Source organism: Mustela erminea, chromosome 13, assembly GCF_009829155.1.
Source record: "Mustela erminea isolate mMusErm1 chromosome 13, mMusErm1.Pri, whole genome shotgun sequence".
NCBI classification, from domain to species: Eukaryota; Metazoa; Chordata; class Mammalia; order Carnivora; family Mustelidae; genus Mustela; species Mustela erminea.
This window is the reverse complement of record NC_045626.1, coordinates 23725413-23738726: the sequence shown is the minus strand read 5'-3', so window position 1 is coordinate 23738726 and position 13314 is coordinate 23725413.

The window sequence follows — 13314 nt, the reverse complement described above, 5'->3', positions numbered from 1 at the left end:
CAGACAGAGATCACAAGTAGGCAGAGAGGCAGGCAGAGAGATAGGAGGAAGCAGGCTCCCTGCTGAACAGAGAGCCTGATGGGGGGCTCAGTCCCACGACCCTGAGATCATGACCTCAGCCAAAGGCAGAGGCTTAACCCACTGAGCCACCCAGGAGCCCCAAGAAAGCCACTATTACTTGTTGGCCACACCGATCTCCAAGATCCGACGGCTCTAGAGCACAGAGGCTAAGCAACATGGTAATGAGACACTTTGACCTCTTCCTGAGGTAAGAGGCTGGCTAACTTAAATTAAATACCTTACCCAAGATCCAGCAGCTCTAAGTGGCAGAGCTCAGACCAGAATCAAGGCCTTCTGTCTTCCCACCCCATCTGTGGTCCATACCACTGGCATGTAGCAAAGAGAATTTTGATATAGAAAAGAAAAAAAAGGGGCGCCTGGGTGGCTCAGTGGGTTAAGCCGCTGCCTTCGGCTCAGATCGTGATCTCAGGGTCCTGGGATCGAGCCCTGCATCGGGCTCTCTGCTCAGTGGGGAGCCTGCTTCCTCCTCTCTCTCTCTGCCTGCCTCTCTGCCTGCTTGTGATCTCCGTCTGTCAAATAAATAAATAAATAAAAATCTTTAAAAAAAAAAAAGAAAAGAAGAAAAAAAAAAGAGGCAAGAGAAAGGAGTTAATCCTTGGGTTCACAGTTAATGAAGAGGATCAGAATCAAGTCCTTCCAAGACCAATGGGCTGATGATACTGGGGACAGAGCAGGTGAATGAGAGAGCACGAGAAGGAAGAAACAGAACAGAAGAGAAGGCATGGAGGGTAGGAGGGCAATGGGGAGAAAGGATGAAGACAATGAAATAATAACAAATGTTTATATGTTTGCTTTGTGACAGATCAACTTACATTTCACAGCCCTGGGAGGTAGGTGGCCCATTATTGTCATCATTTCACAAATGAGGAAATCAAAACACAGGGAGGGCTTGTCCCATGTCCCATGGCTTGGTCACACTGCCAGTGAATTGTACAGCTTGGATTTGAACCTGCGGAGCTTGGTTCCACCCTCTGTGCATTTAACCTCTAGGCTACTCCAGCTCTCCCAGTGAGTAAGTCAGCTCCGAGAAGAGGGCAGATGTGGAAGGAACACTCAGGTGTATGAGATCCAGGTAAAGATGGCCCAGGTGGAACTGAGTGTCAAAGAATAAGACTAGAGGACAAGTTCAGTTAGTGGAAGAGCAGAGTGAGTCCTTGCCTTAACCAAGGCTTGGAGCAAATGTGTCAGAATGGAAGGAGTGTGAATTTGGAACCTTCCCCACCTCACATGAGCTGGGTCATCCTGGACTAATCACATAACAGCTTCAGTTCTTCATCCAAGTAATAGAATCAGTGGTACCTCCTGATAAGGAATCCAATACGATCCTTAAAATCCTGGGCAAGTAGTAATTAAACAATATTGCCCTGTTGCTACCCCTAAGGGTATCCCTAGGGATATTTAACAGTGTTTTTCAGAAAGCTTCACAGAATTGAGTAATTAGGGATCAGGTTTTAGATCCGAAAATTATTTTCTCCCCAAGAGAGATTTAAAATCTCATTTTAGGGGCGCCTGGGTGGCTCAGTGGGTTAAGCCTCTGCTTTTGGCTCAGGTCATGATCTCAAGGTCCTGGGATTGAGCCCCACATCGGGCTCTCTGCTCGGCAGGCAGGGAGCCTACTTCCTCCTCTCTCTCTCTCTCTCTGCCTGCCTCTCTGCCTACTTGTGATCTCTATCTGTCAAATAAATAAATGAAATATTAAAAAAAAAAAGCCAACCTCATTTTATTGCTGCCACATACGGAAAAATAGGGGCCCTGCAGAGAGGTAGCAGCCAGCAAAGAACATGGGGACACAAACTACTCATATTAGACAGAGAGACACTACTTTATTATAGGCAGCCAGCTTCTCCCAGAAGGTATTGGTGGGAACATTTTGTAGAACCCACTTGGGAGGGCTGAGCTTAAAGGGAAGTTCGCCTACATGTTTTGGCGGGAAACTTACAACTGAGGGCTCAGCCTAAAGCATGACGTAGGCATCTCAATGGAGCAGTTGAGTAGAAACACACAGTGCCAGACATGGTGGAGAGCCCCAGACTGGACCTAACAGGATAGGTTGGACCCAATGGGTCTTGGCTACACTGATCAAGGCTTATCAACATTCCTTGGGAGAAAGAGCTGGAGGGTAGTATAGAACTCATGGTTCCCTTCACAGTTGGCTTGATGTAGCCATATCAAAATCTGCATATTATTCTATCCCTAAATATATGCTCTTTAAAGAATATGATGCTCAGGGGGCACCTGGGTGGCTCAGTGGGTTAAGCCTCTGCCTTCGGCCCAGGTCATGATCCCAGGGTCCTGGGATCGAGCCCCGTGTTGGGCTCTCTGCTCAGCAGGGAGCCTGCTTCCCTTCCTCTCTCTCTGCCTGCCTCTCTGCCTACTTGTGATCTCTTTCTCTCTGTCAAATAAATATATAAAAATCTTAAAAAAAAAAAAAAAAAAGAACATGTGTTTGGAGAATGTGGTCAGGGCTGGGCAGGTGATACACTGAGAAGAGGCTTCCAACAACATCGGGAATAATCTGTGCCTTAAGTAAAATAGAGAGATGGGCCTCCTGCAAAGGCTGTGATGTGCTGGAGAATGACAAACATTTCCTTGGGAGAAAGGTGGACAAGTCAGAGGAGGAGGAGCAGAGCAAGGACTTCCAGAAGACTCTGTGGCAGGAGAAGGGAAGTCTTGGGGCAGATTCTACGTCTCTGGCTATAGGAAAGGCCAACATGCATTGTGACCAGATGACATCACAGGAGAAGAGCCCTGTGTGTGTGTGTGTGTGTGTGTGTGTGTGTGTGTCTGTGAGAGAGAGAGAGAGATGTTCCTACTAGATGTTCTGGGTACAGGGTGGACATTGGGTTTTTTACACTGGAGGTCCAGTGCCCAGCCAAGTATGTTTGGCCATAATAACCAAGACAGACAAACATAGATAAAGGAGAAAAGGCCGTACAAAGCAGAATGGAATCCAATAAGTGGTGCAAGGTGGGTGAGGCTAAACGAAGTAGTCAGGACAAGTGGCAGGAGGATACAGTGGGTGACCTGGATTTTGAAGGAAGGTCCAGGAAATGGACAAAGAAAACACCATCACTTTGCTTAATGTTCCAATTCTCCAAACCAGTGGGTCTCAAAATTGAACTAGAATCACTAGGAGAACTTGTTAACCACAGATTTCTAAGCTCCACCCCAGAATGTCTGATTTAGTAGATCTGGGATGGGGCCTGAGAACTTGCCCTCCTGGCACATCCCCAGATGGCGACATTGTCACTGGGCTGGGACTACACTTTGAGGACCACTGATCTAGAACAATGGTGAGGAGGTTTGAAGTTTTATTTTGCAAACCTGGCACATTAGTGCCTATCAAAAAGACCAGAATTAGGCTTGGTCAGGGGCAGGAATAAGAAAAGATCACAGGGCGCCTGGGTGGCTCAGTGGGTTAAGCCGCTGCCTTCGGCTCGGGTCATGATCTCAGGGTCCTGGGATCGAGTCCCGCATGGGGCTCTCTGCTCAGCGGGGAGCCTGCTTCCTCCTCTCTCTCTCTGCCTGCCTCTCCAACTACTTGTGATTTCTCTGTCAAATAAATAAATAAAATCTAAAAAAAAAAGAAAAGATCACAAACCAGGACAGTGTTGGGGGAGGAAGGAACAGAGGATCCAAATCCCAAGCTAACTCAAGAAGCAGAGGGAGGGGACCAGCCTGGAAGACCAGGAGGATACAGAGGGTCTGCTTACATGTTCAGAATTGAAGGACACTCCAGAAAGGGCCCCTGAAACCAGAGAGTTCCTCCTTTGCCTTGTCACAGGTATCTGAAACACCAACATTAGGGTTCCATTTAAAACAGATCCTCTAGGCACTTCCTCTATACTTGTAATGAATTCAACCAGAGTAGATTAGTAAGAGTTTGAATCTTTGTCCAACCCCAGTTCTGCCATGTGCTATCAGGTTCTGTTTCCCCTCCACCTCACACCCCCTCTGTTAGGGTTGGAACTCCTGACTTAAAGGGAAGACCTTGGAAGCTGACACTACTTCTACTTCTATTTCTTGACCCCCATCCACCTCTGTACAGCTCACCTGTCCCTTCCGCAATGGAAACAGTGATTTACACATAATTGATTCTTTTCAATAGCTAACAGTTATTAAATATTAATAGTTGTCGAATTAAACATAGACACACAGAACTCTTCTTTGAAAGACAATTTGGTTTTAAACCATTGATTTTAGGGGCACATACATCCTGTACAGTCTCATGTGTAGCAGGCTGAACTTGGAAGTTGCAACTTGGCTTCTGGGCTCAGCTGTGACACTGAGAAGCTGGGGAGCCCTTGGCTCTCTCAGGTTACTTGATCCCCCACCAGTAAACTGGAGATGCCTGATTGGCTTATCTCATTGGATCAAGGAGATGGGTGAAATGCTCTAGGGAATGCTGTGGATACAATGGGCTTCTTTAGATGGGAACTTTCTCCATTATTCCCTTGGGTGTGAATCCTTGCGTGCTTAGCTTTGATCCGGCCACTGGAAGACAGACACAGAAGATGTCGATAAGCCTGCCCTGTCCTTGAGAAAAGGCATCCGCTCCCTCTAAAGCCCTCCAGGGAAACATTTATCCTGCATGTGAGCCCAGGTCAGGTCATAGATCACTGATATCTGATGATAAATTGAATAGACTCACATCAAAGGGGGAGAAGAGGTCATGAAACATTGAGCTCATCACCCAACAGCAGCACTTGCTATGAGGATCCTTTTGGAATGAGGCAAATTATTAGCTTTTAAGAGGTTTAAAGTGCCACTCCAGTTAAACCACATCTTCCTTGTGTTAGAAGTGTGGTGCTGATTTTTCAGACTAAAGTACGAGACCTCATATTTATCACTGTTTAATTTTATTAAATTTTGTCCTTTGGGAAATATACACAAATATGGGCTTGTTGCAAGGACAACTAAATTTTAATGGTGACAGATTGGGGACAGGAGCAGGCTAAAGCAGGAGCCTTGAGGGATGTCTCCAGAACTCCAGATCTCCAGGCAGTGACGCTGCAGATGGTTTTGAATAGATGCTCTTAGGTGTCCACAGTGTCCAATACTTTGTAGAACCCCAGATGCAACACCTGGTGTGTAATCCTGTTTTCCAGTCTGGAACCCTTCCTAAGGAAGGAAATGAGGCTAGGGTTTCCATGCAGGTCCTATGATCACCTCTTCCTTTACTCTCAATGCTTGCAAGCCATGACTTTCACCATCTGAATTGACATCAAACTCAGGCTCTTTCTAGTCTCCTGGAATACCTCTCCTTCTTTGAGGTCCTCAGATGTTATGATCTGGGCTGATCCATTTTACTTATAGGCCCTTTCCCTCCCCTCCCCCTCCATGAAGCTTACCTCAGCTGGGAGGTTCAAGGCACTCAGACCAGCCCATCTCTTTTTCAGACTCATTCTTCACTCAACTCTGACTGCTTGGCCTCACCCATGTCTGTTCTGCCCTTTGCAGTCCAAGGCTTGCTCTCCTCGATAGAGGAAACTGAAGCCCATGAGGAAGGAGTTAGGAGTCCATTTGCTCCATGTCATTGCAGCACATCATTTTTAGTCTCGGACAGTTTATGGAAATAATTCTGCACTGTTCCTCCTGATACCTGTTTTCTGTAAGAAACACAGAATTCTGTCAGACTCTCAGAAACTCAGTGAGCCCAAGGTAGGCTGTCTTCAGCCGTCCCTCCATCTCCTGTATCAGCTCCTACTTTTCCCCCCAAGTGTCATTCTTTCTGGTGTCATACAGGTTTTCTATCCCATTTTTAGAGATGCTGCCTGACACATGCTGAAGCTAAAATAACAGAAGGGTTTTGGTAATAGAATGAGAGGTAGAGTAGGAAACAGTCATTCTCTTTAGCATTATAATGTCCAGAAAGTAAGTTGGCAGGGGGCTACCTTAGCAGGATGAAAGATGTGATCACATGTACCCCTATTTCTCCCTGAGGCTAGAACTTGAGGAGGGTCTGTCTCCTCTCCCTTCTCCTCCTCCCCTCTTGCACCTAGCAATGGGATTGGATGAAGACGATGATTGACAGCTGACACTGGCCACCTACACTAGAAGACGCAGGGCTCCAGTGTGGACTGGGATGCATGGGGACTGTGGGAGGAACAAAGGAATTAAAAATAGCTCAGAAGATATAGGAAAGGAGCTATGAGAGAAACAGGACTCTAGGACAAGATGTTTCTCTGTCTTCTTCAAGGCAGTGGCCATTTGGGGCACCTGAGAGTCTGGAGAAATGACCCTGAATTGATTGAGCAGTCTGGGCAGTCAAGTTGAACAGATTGGATAATTCACTCCCTAAATCCCACAATCCTGGGAATGCTGCATGTTGTAATAGGACACCGAAATGAGGAGTAGATATGACTGACTGGTTCAGAGTAGGGCTCTGTCGCGATGGGTACACCATCCCAGCCTCCACCATTCCAAGCCAATTAAAGACTAAATAGGGGAGTGAAATAGTTAGATTTTCATTTAATTTTATTTTTATTAGTAAAGTTTTAATTTATTCATTTGAGAGAGAAAGAAAGAGAGAGCAGGGGAGAGGCAGAGGGAGAGGCACAAGTAGACTCCCTGAAGAATGTGGAGACTAATGCAGGGCTTGATCCCACGATCCCGAGATCATGACTTGAGCTGAAACCAAGAGTAGGACGTTCAACTGACTAAGCAACCCAGGCACCCCTAGATTTGCATTTCAAGAATGCAAATGAAGAGTCACAAATAGACTGAAAGGGGTTAAGAGAGCTGAGGAGACACCAGCTGGAGTCTGTTGTAACACCACAGATCAGGAACAGGGGGCGCGGCAATGGTGATGAAGAGAAGTAGGGAGATTTGAAAGCCAGGTAGGAGGTTAACACTCTGGACACACAGATTAACTGAATAGGTTGTAAGGAAGCTGTGCAAAATGGCATGAGGAGATGTTCCCTTGCAGGTACAGAATGATGGAGAGGGACAAGAAATCAGTGGTGCGTTTTGGAAATATTGCATTTGAGAGATTGTAAAAACAACCACGCACTTCATGTGACAGCTTCAACCTACCGTCAGCATCCATGGTTATAGGCCACCCAGAAGTGGGCCTCTGCTTTTAAGACCAGCTTATATGGTGATCCTGGCAGACCTGGAATTCCTGAAGTGTGTGTGGAAAACCAAAAGAGGAATTTCTGGGAAGGCTGGTAAATGAGTTCATCAAACTATATCAAACCAAAGCCCTGGCGTACTGCTTAAAAATCCATTTTGTAATGAGTCCTTGTTTTTGAGATAAAATTCATGATCTCAGTATGTACAATACATTGTTTTCCAGCCTAGACCCAAGGCTGGGCCACCATCACTGCTATCTAATTCCAGAACATTCCAACATTCCAAAAAGAAACCCTGTACCCATTAAGCAGTCACCCCCTCTTTTCTCTTTCCCCCATGTTTATTTGCTTGCTTCTGAATTTTTGTTGAAAACAAAACCTCTTCCATGTTCTAATAGTCTAACTCTGGAAATCAGATTATCCTCCCTCCTGCAGGTTTGTTTTTGATACTTATGGTTACTCTTTGTTTGTTTAGCAACTTCTCGGAACTGTATTTGAAAAATAGATATTCTTTTTTATGTGTAGTCACTAAAGGTTCTGTTTGACTAATAGTCAGCTAGTGATTTGACAGAGATTTCCTGAAATGCCTGGCCAAACACAGAATAATGACCATGTCTTTGCAGATGGGGTGTGTGTGTGTGTGTGTGTGTGTGTGTGTGTGTGTGTGTTGGCACAAACCTTTAACACTCAATTGGGCAGTTTATAGCTCTGTCTTAGCTCTTACCTCCTGCTTGTGCAGAGCCTGAAGGTCAGCTGGAGGTGAAAGCTAGGAGTCTTCTAAGGTCTTTTCTGAGCACATACCCTACCCTGGGCATGTATGTGGTCTTCTAGAGTCTTAGGAATATGTGGGAGCTCTTCAGAGCCCTTATTCCTAAAGCATCTCACTTCCATCCATTCCTTTCAAGATTTTCAGTATGTCTGTTGTGTGCCTCAGGTGTTTTTGACAAATGCCCCTCAGGTCACTGCCACTCCACTTGGGAGGAGGCAAGGCAAAAACAATCTTCTCACGTGGCTTCTTCAGGAAGGCCCCAGACAGGTTAAGCCAAACAACCACAATTCTTTGAGAACAAGGTCTGTTCCATTTCCTCATTACTGCCTGAAGGAGGTGGAGATGGGGCCAGGAGAAGCTAAAAGCCACCAAGATTTCCTTCTGAGAATCAGTATCCTTTTTCTTGATTAAGCATTCATCTGGTTGCTATAAATCCTTGACTAGCTTCCAGAGTTCCAGTAAAATTGATTTTGACAGCTTTTGCCCATTTATTCACTGTTTTTGTAGAGGGATGATCTCTTGGAGTTCCTACCCCCACCATTTCACAAGCATCTTAACACAGTCTTTGCCTGAAAGGATTACAGACTTGGGGTGTTTGCAGTTTGTGATGGTTGATGAGAAACACAGAGCTAGAGAAGCTAAACAGTGTCGTTAGCTCCTTCAGACCTGGCAGTGTCCCTACTCTACAAAGGTAGAGTAGATTTACTTTGATCACGGATTTCCTCGCCCTTCTCCTTCACATTATCTACCCTAATGAATATTAACTGTGAAAACCTATGTGGCTAACTCTGAGCTAGGAACTATTTAGGGGACAAAAAAAGAGAGCAAAGTACATCTGCACCCATGAAAGATGTTTAATTTTGCTGATGAGATGGCATTTTGTATCCTTCAACTGTTCTGGAATTAGTGCAGGGGGAGTAGACACAGGTTGCTGGAAGGTGATTAACATTAGGACTTGTTGGAAATTTTTCAGGATTTGTAAGGACTAGACTTGCCTGTTTAATTTGGGAGATACTAGCTACATATGGCTTTTTAAATTTAAATTTTGGATAGTTCAAGTGAAATACAATTTAAAATGTAGTTTTTTAGGGGCCCCTGGCTGGCTCAGTCGATAGACTGTGCCACTCTTAATCTCAGGGTTGTGAGTTCAAGCCCTACGTGGGGCACAGAGCCTACTTAAAATTAAAAAAAAATAAAATAAAATTTAGTTTTTCAATCACACTAGCCACATTTCAGATGTTCAGTTGCTACTTATGGCTCGTGGCTGCTATGTCAGGCAGCATAGCTCTCACTGCAGAAAGTTCTATTGGACAGCGCCATACTAGGGTGTGGAAGACCAACTCAGAATGCCCTTAACTGTTTTTGAGAGACTTGAAACTTCTTCTTTTTTTTTTTTTTTTTTAAGATTTTCTTTTTTATTTGACAGAGATCACAAGTAGGCAGAGAGGCAGGCAAAGAGAGAGAGAGGGTGGGGGGAAGCAGGCTCCCTGCCGAGCAGAGAGCCGGATGCAGGGCTTGATCCCAGGACCCTAGGATCATGAACTGAGCTGAAGGCAGAGGCTTTAACTCACTGAGCAACCCAGGTGCCCCGAGAAACTTGAAACTTCTTGAACAAAATCATACACCACAACCATGAACCATAAAAGGCTGACATCAAACATATGCTCACTCAGGTCGAGATTGTATCTTTACACCTGTGTGACATGGACTCCATGAAGGTTTTCCTCAAATTCTATCTGAGAGAGATGGAGGTGTCCCCTGGGAGGAAGCTCCCTCTGGGGGTGAAGGTTAGGCAGACAACTGGCTTAGCAACAAAGCCTCAACTATGGCAGGGGAGGGTGATTCTGGGTCCTCCAGGAGGCTGTCCCTCAGCTTTGTCCTCCTGTGTCTCATAAACTCCTAGCCAAGCAGTAGAGAGAAAGCCTCATGTGGGTAAAATGAAGACAAACCTTTTCACTCACATTGCGATGATATACTGGGATATACAACTATGAGCAGAACTGGCATCTTAGGGGCGCCTGGGTGGCTCAGTGTGTTAAAGCCTCTGCCTCCGGCTCAGTTCATGATCTCAGGGTACTGGGATCAAGCCTCACGTCGGGCTGTCTGCTCAGCAGGGAGCCTGCTTCCCTCTCTCTCTGCCTGCCTCTCTGCCTCTTGTGATCTCTCTCTCTGTCAAATGAATAAATAAAATCTTTAAAAAAAAAAAAAAAAAAGAACTGGCATCTTAACGATCTTGAGTCTTCCACTCAACGAAGATGGTGTACTCTCCTTTTACCTGGCACTATTTTGTAATTTTTAGTGTAAAGGCATGGACATCTTTTGTAAATTCATTCCTATTTTATGTTTTTATGATATTGGAAATGGTAGATTTTTTTTTTTTTTTTTTTTTTTTTTTGGAAATGGTAGATTTTTTAGCCATTTTTTTCTCTGCCTGTTTGCTGTTACTATAGGGAAATTTAATTGAGTTTTCCCATTAATCTTGTCTTCTGCAACCTTGCTAAATTAACTCCTACTGCTTCTTGTAGCTTTTATAGATGCTTCTGGATCCTCTGTCGACATAATCATATGTATGGATTGAAAAATGCCTTTGCTTCTATTGTGTCTCTGATGCTAAAACGGGGAGTAACTGTTTCTGGACGATCATTCTTGGAAATAGAGAAGCTCTACCCTGCTCTGCACCTCGTTCTTTTTTGACTTAATAAACACATCTCGAAAATATTTCCATATTAGTTTAGAAAACTTCCTCCCATTTCCTTTTTTAAAGTTTTATGCTTCTCCATTGGGAAGACAGATCACAGTTCATTTAGCTAGCGCCTTCTGAGTAATCATGGGTTATTTCCAATCTTTTCCTATCACTAAGTAGGTTGCATTGAGCAACTCTGACAACCACGGTTTCTTACGTGTAAAAGATGAACTTAAGATAAACTCCGAGACATGGAATTACCCGGGCAAAGCGTATATGCATGTTGTAATCTTGGAGACACGGCCTCACCTTCTTCTGCAGCTTGTCCCACTTGGCACCCCATTAGGAATATGGGAGTGACTTTGCCCACAGCCTCGCTGACGAGGCTTTGTCAAACATTGGGGGACTTTTCACAGCGAGAGGTGCGAAATGGTGTCTTGGCATCAGCTGCTCTGGGAGTCACGTGGAACCCAGCCCATAGCTGCAGCTCTCGGTGGGTGGTGATGGGGGTCTCCGGGACTACCCACTGCCATCCCAGAAGGATGTCTTGCTTCAGCAGCACCAGCAGCAGCAGCAGCAGCAGCAGCAGCAGCACACACCCTCTCTGACCAGTAGGGATTCGCGCTCTCTGCCTCCTTGAGCTTTGAGACTGCTCAGTCCTGATTGCACTCACCTCTCTCCTTTTCAACCAGTGGCCAAGAAAGAGATGGGATGGAGGGGAAGAGAAAGATGCCAGAGTTTGTGCCTGCATTTGTGAAGGACTAAATAGAACGGACTTGAACTCTCCTTTGGGTCAAAAGTACAATGAACAGCCCTGTTATTGCCCAAAGGAGACCAGATTTAAGTGGCAGGCAGAGGACCAAGGTCCTGCACCAAGCAGAAGCATATGAAACGATCTCTGGGTTGGGGGGTGGGAAGAAGAGCTAATGGCACTTAAATCAACATCTCTCCATGCTGGCATTGCCCACTTGCGGGACTTCCAGGGAAGGGAAGGCAACAATTTGCTCTCATGGGACTTTAGAACCAGCACGTGGGGCCCATTTGCTTTTTCACGAACTGTCATAGTTTTGGCGATAGCAGTGCTGGATGGCACTGTTTGGTGATGGCGGTGGGGCCCCTTCCCGCCAAAAGCAGCTGTGCTTCAAGTTCAGGTACCCTGGCTTCTTCCTGGGTTCTTCTCCCAGAGGTGCTGGTAGCCAGCAACTGTGAAGAGTAGCCTTCTCTCCAACATGCCTTGCCCTTCTTAGCTGAGAGCTTGCTGCCCGTACCAACCCAAAGTTCATGATATTTCTAGGACTCTGTACAGGAATTTAAGGAGGTTTTTTTTTTTTTTTTAAGATTTTATTCATGTATTCGACAGAGAGAGAGAGAGATCACAAGTAGGCAGAGAGGCAGGTGGGGGTGGGGGGAGAAGCAGGCTCCCTGCTGAGCAGAGAGCCTGATGTGGGGCTTGATCCCAGGACCCTGAGATCATGACCTGAGCCGAAGGCAGGCTTAAGCCACTGAGCCACCCATTCAGGCGCCCCTGAAGAGTTATTTCAACAAACATTTTGAGGGCCTCAGCTTAGTGGCAAGAGATACTCCCTCGAATGTTCCCATTTGCCCTCTCTTTACTTTGTACAGACACTATCCCTTCCTCTTTCTTTAGACCTATAGCTGGAGTTTTCAGGGACCAAATAAGAGATTTCCGTTCTAAGTGTTAATCTCGGGGCAAGGCATTTGCTGAAATAAATTGAAAGCAGTTCTCAGGTTTTAGGCAGTTCTTTGCTTGAGGATTTTCTCAGTGGCTTGGAGTCAAGAAAAGTGAAATAGGACACAATATCCATTTTAGGCTTAGCTTCCCCACGGAGTAATAATAATTAACAATGACTTACGTTTATATAGCTTCTCACTGTTTACAAAGTGTTTGCATATTGATATTTCATTTGACCCTTGCAACTACCTTGTGAGTGCACACGGAAAGATTTGCCACGGGAGGAAGTGGGGAGAACCTCCAGGCAGGGGTGCTGGGCCCCTTCCCCAAGCTGCGTGGAATATCATGACTCCCCCATGTATGCCTGAACATTTAGATTTTTTTTTTCAAAGATTTTATTTATTTATTTGACAGAGAAAGATCACAAGTAGGCAGAGAGGCAGGCAGAGAGAGAGGAGGAAGCAGGATCCCTGCTGAGCAGAGACCCTGATGTGGGGCTCGATCCCAGGACCCTGGGACCATGCCCTGAGCCGAAGGCAAAAGCTTTAACCCACTGAACCACCCAGGCGCCCCTGAACATTTAGATTTAAATATAGGATGGCTGACAGCCTAATCATTGTGTTCCTCCTGTGTTCGTTTTCTTTCTTTCTTTCTTTCTTTTTTTTTTTTTTAATGATTTTATTTATTTATTTGACACAGAGAGATCACAGGTAGGCAGAGAGGCAGGCAGAGAGAAAGGAGGAAGCAGGCTCCCTGCTGAGCAGAGACCCCCCCCCCCCCCCCATGCAGGGCTCCATCCCTGGACCCTGAGATCAGGACCTGAGCTGAAGGCAGAGGCTTAACCCACTGAGCCACCCAGGCGCCCCTCCTCTTGTGTTCTTAAAGGGAGCCAGACGTTGTTCTACAGTGAAATCTATCCAGAGGAAAATAACTTCTGTCCCTGGTCACGAGTCTCGAGGACATCATAAGGCCCAAATAACCTAACCCGAGGCATTAGAGCCTGGACCTGTGGGGG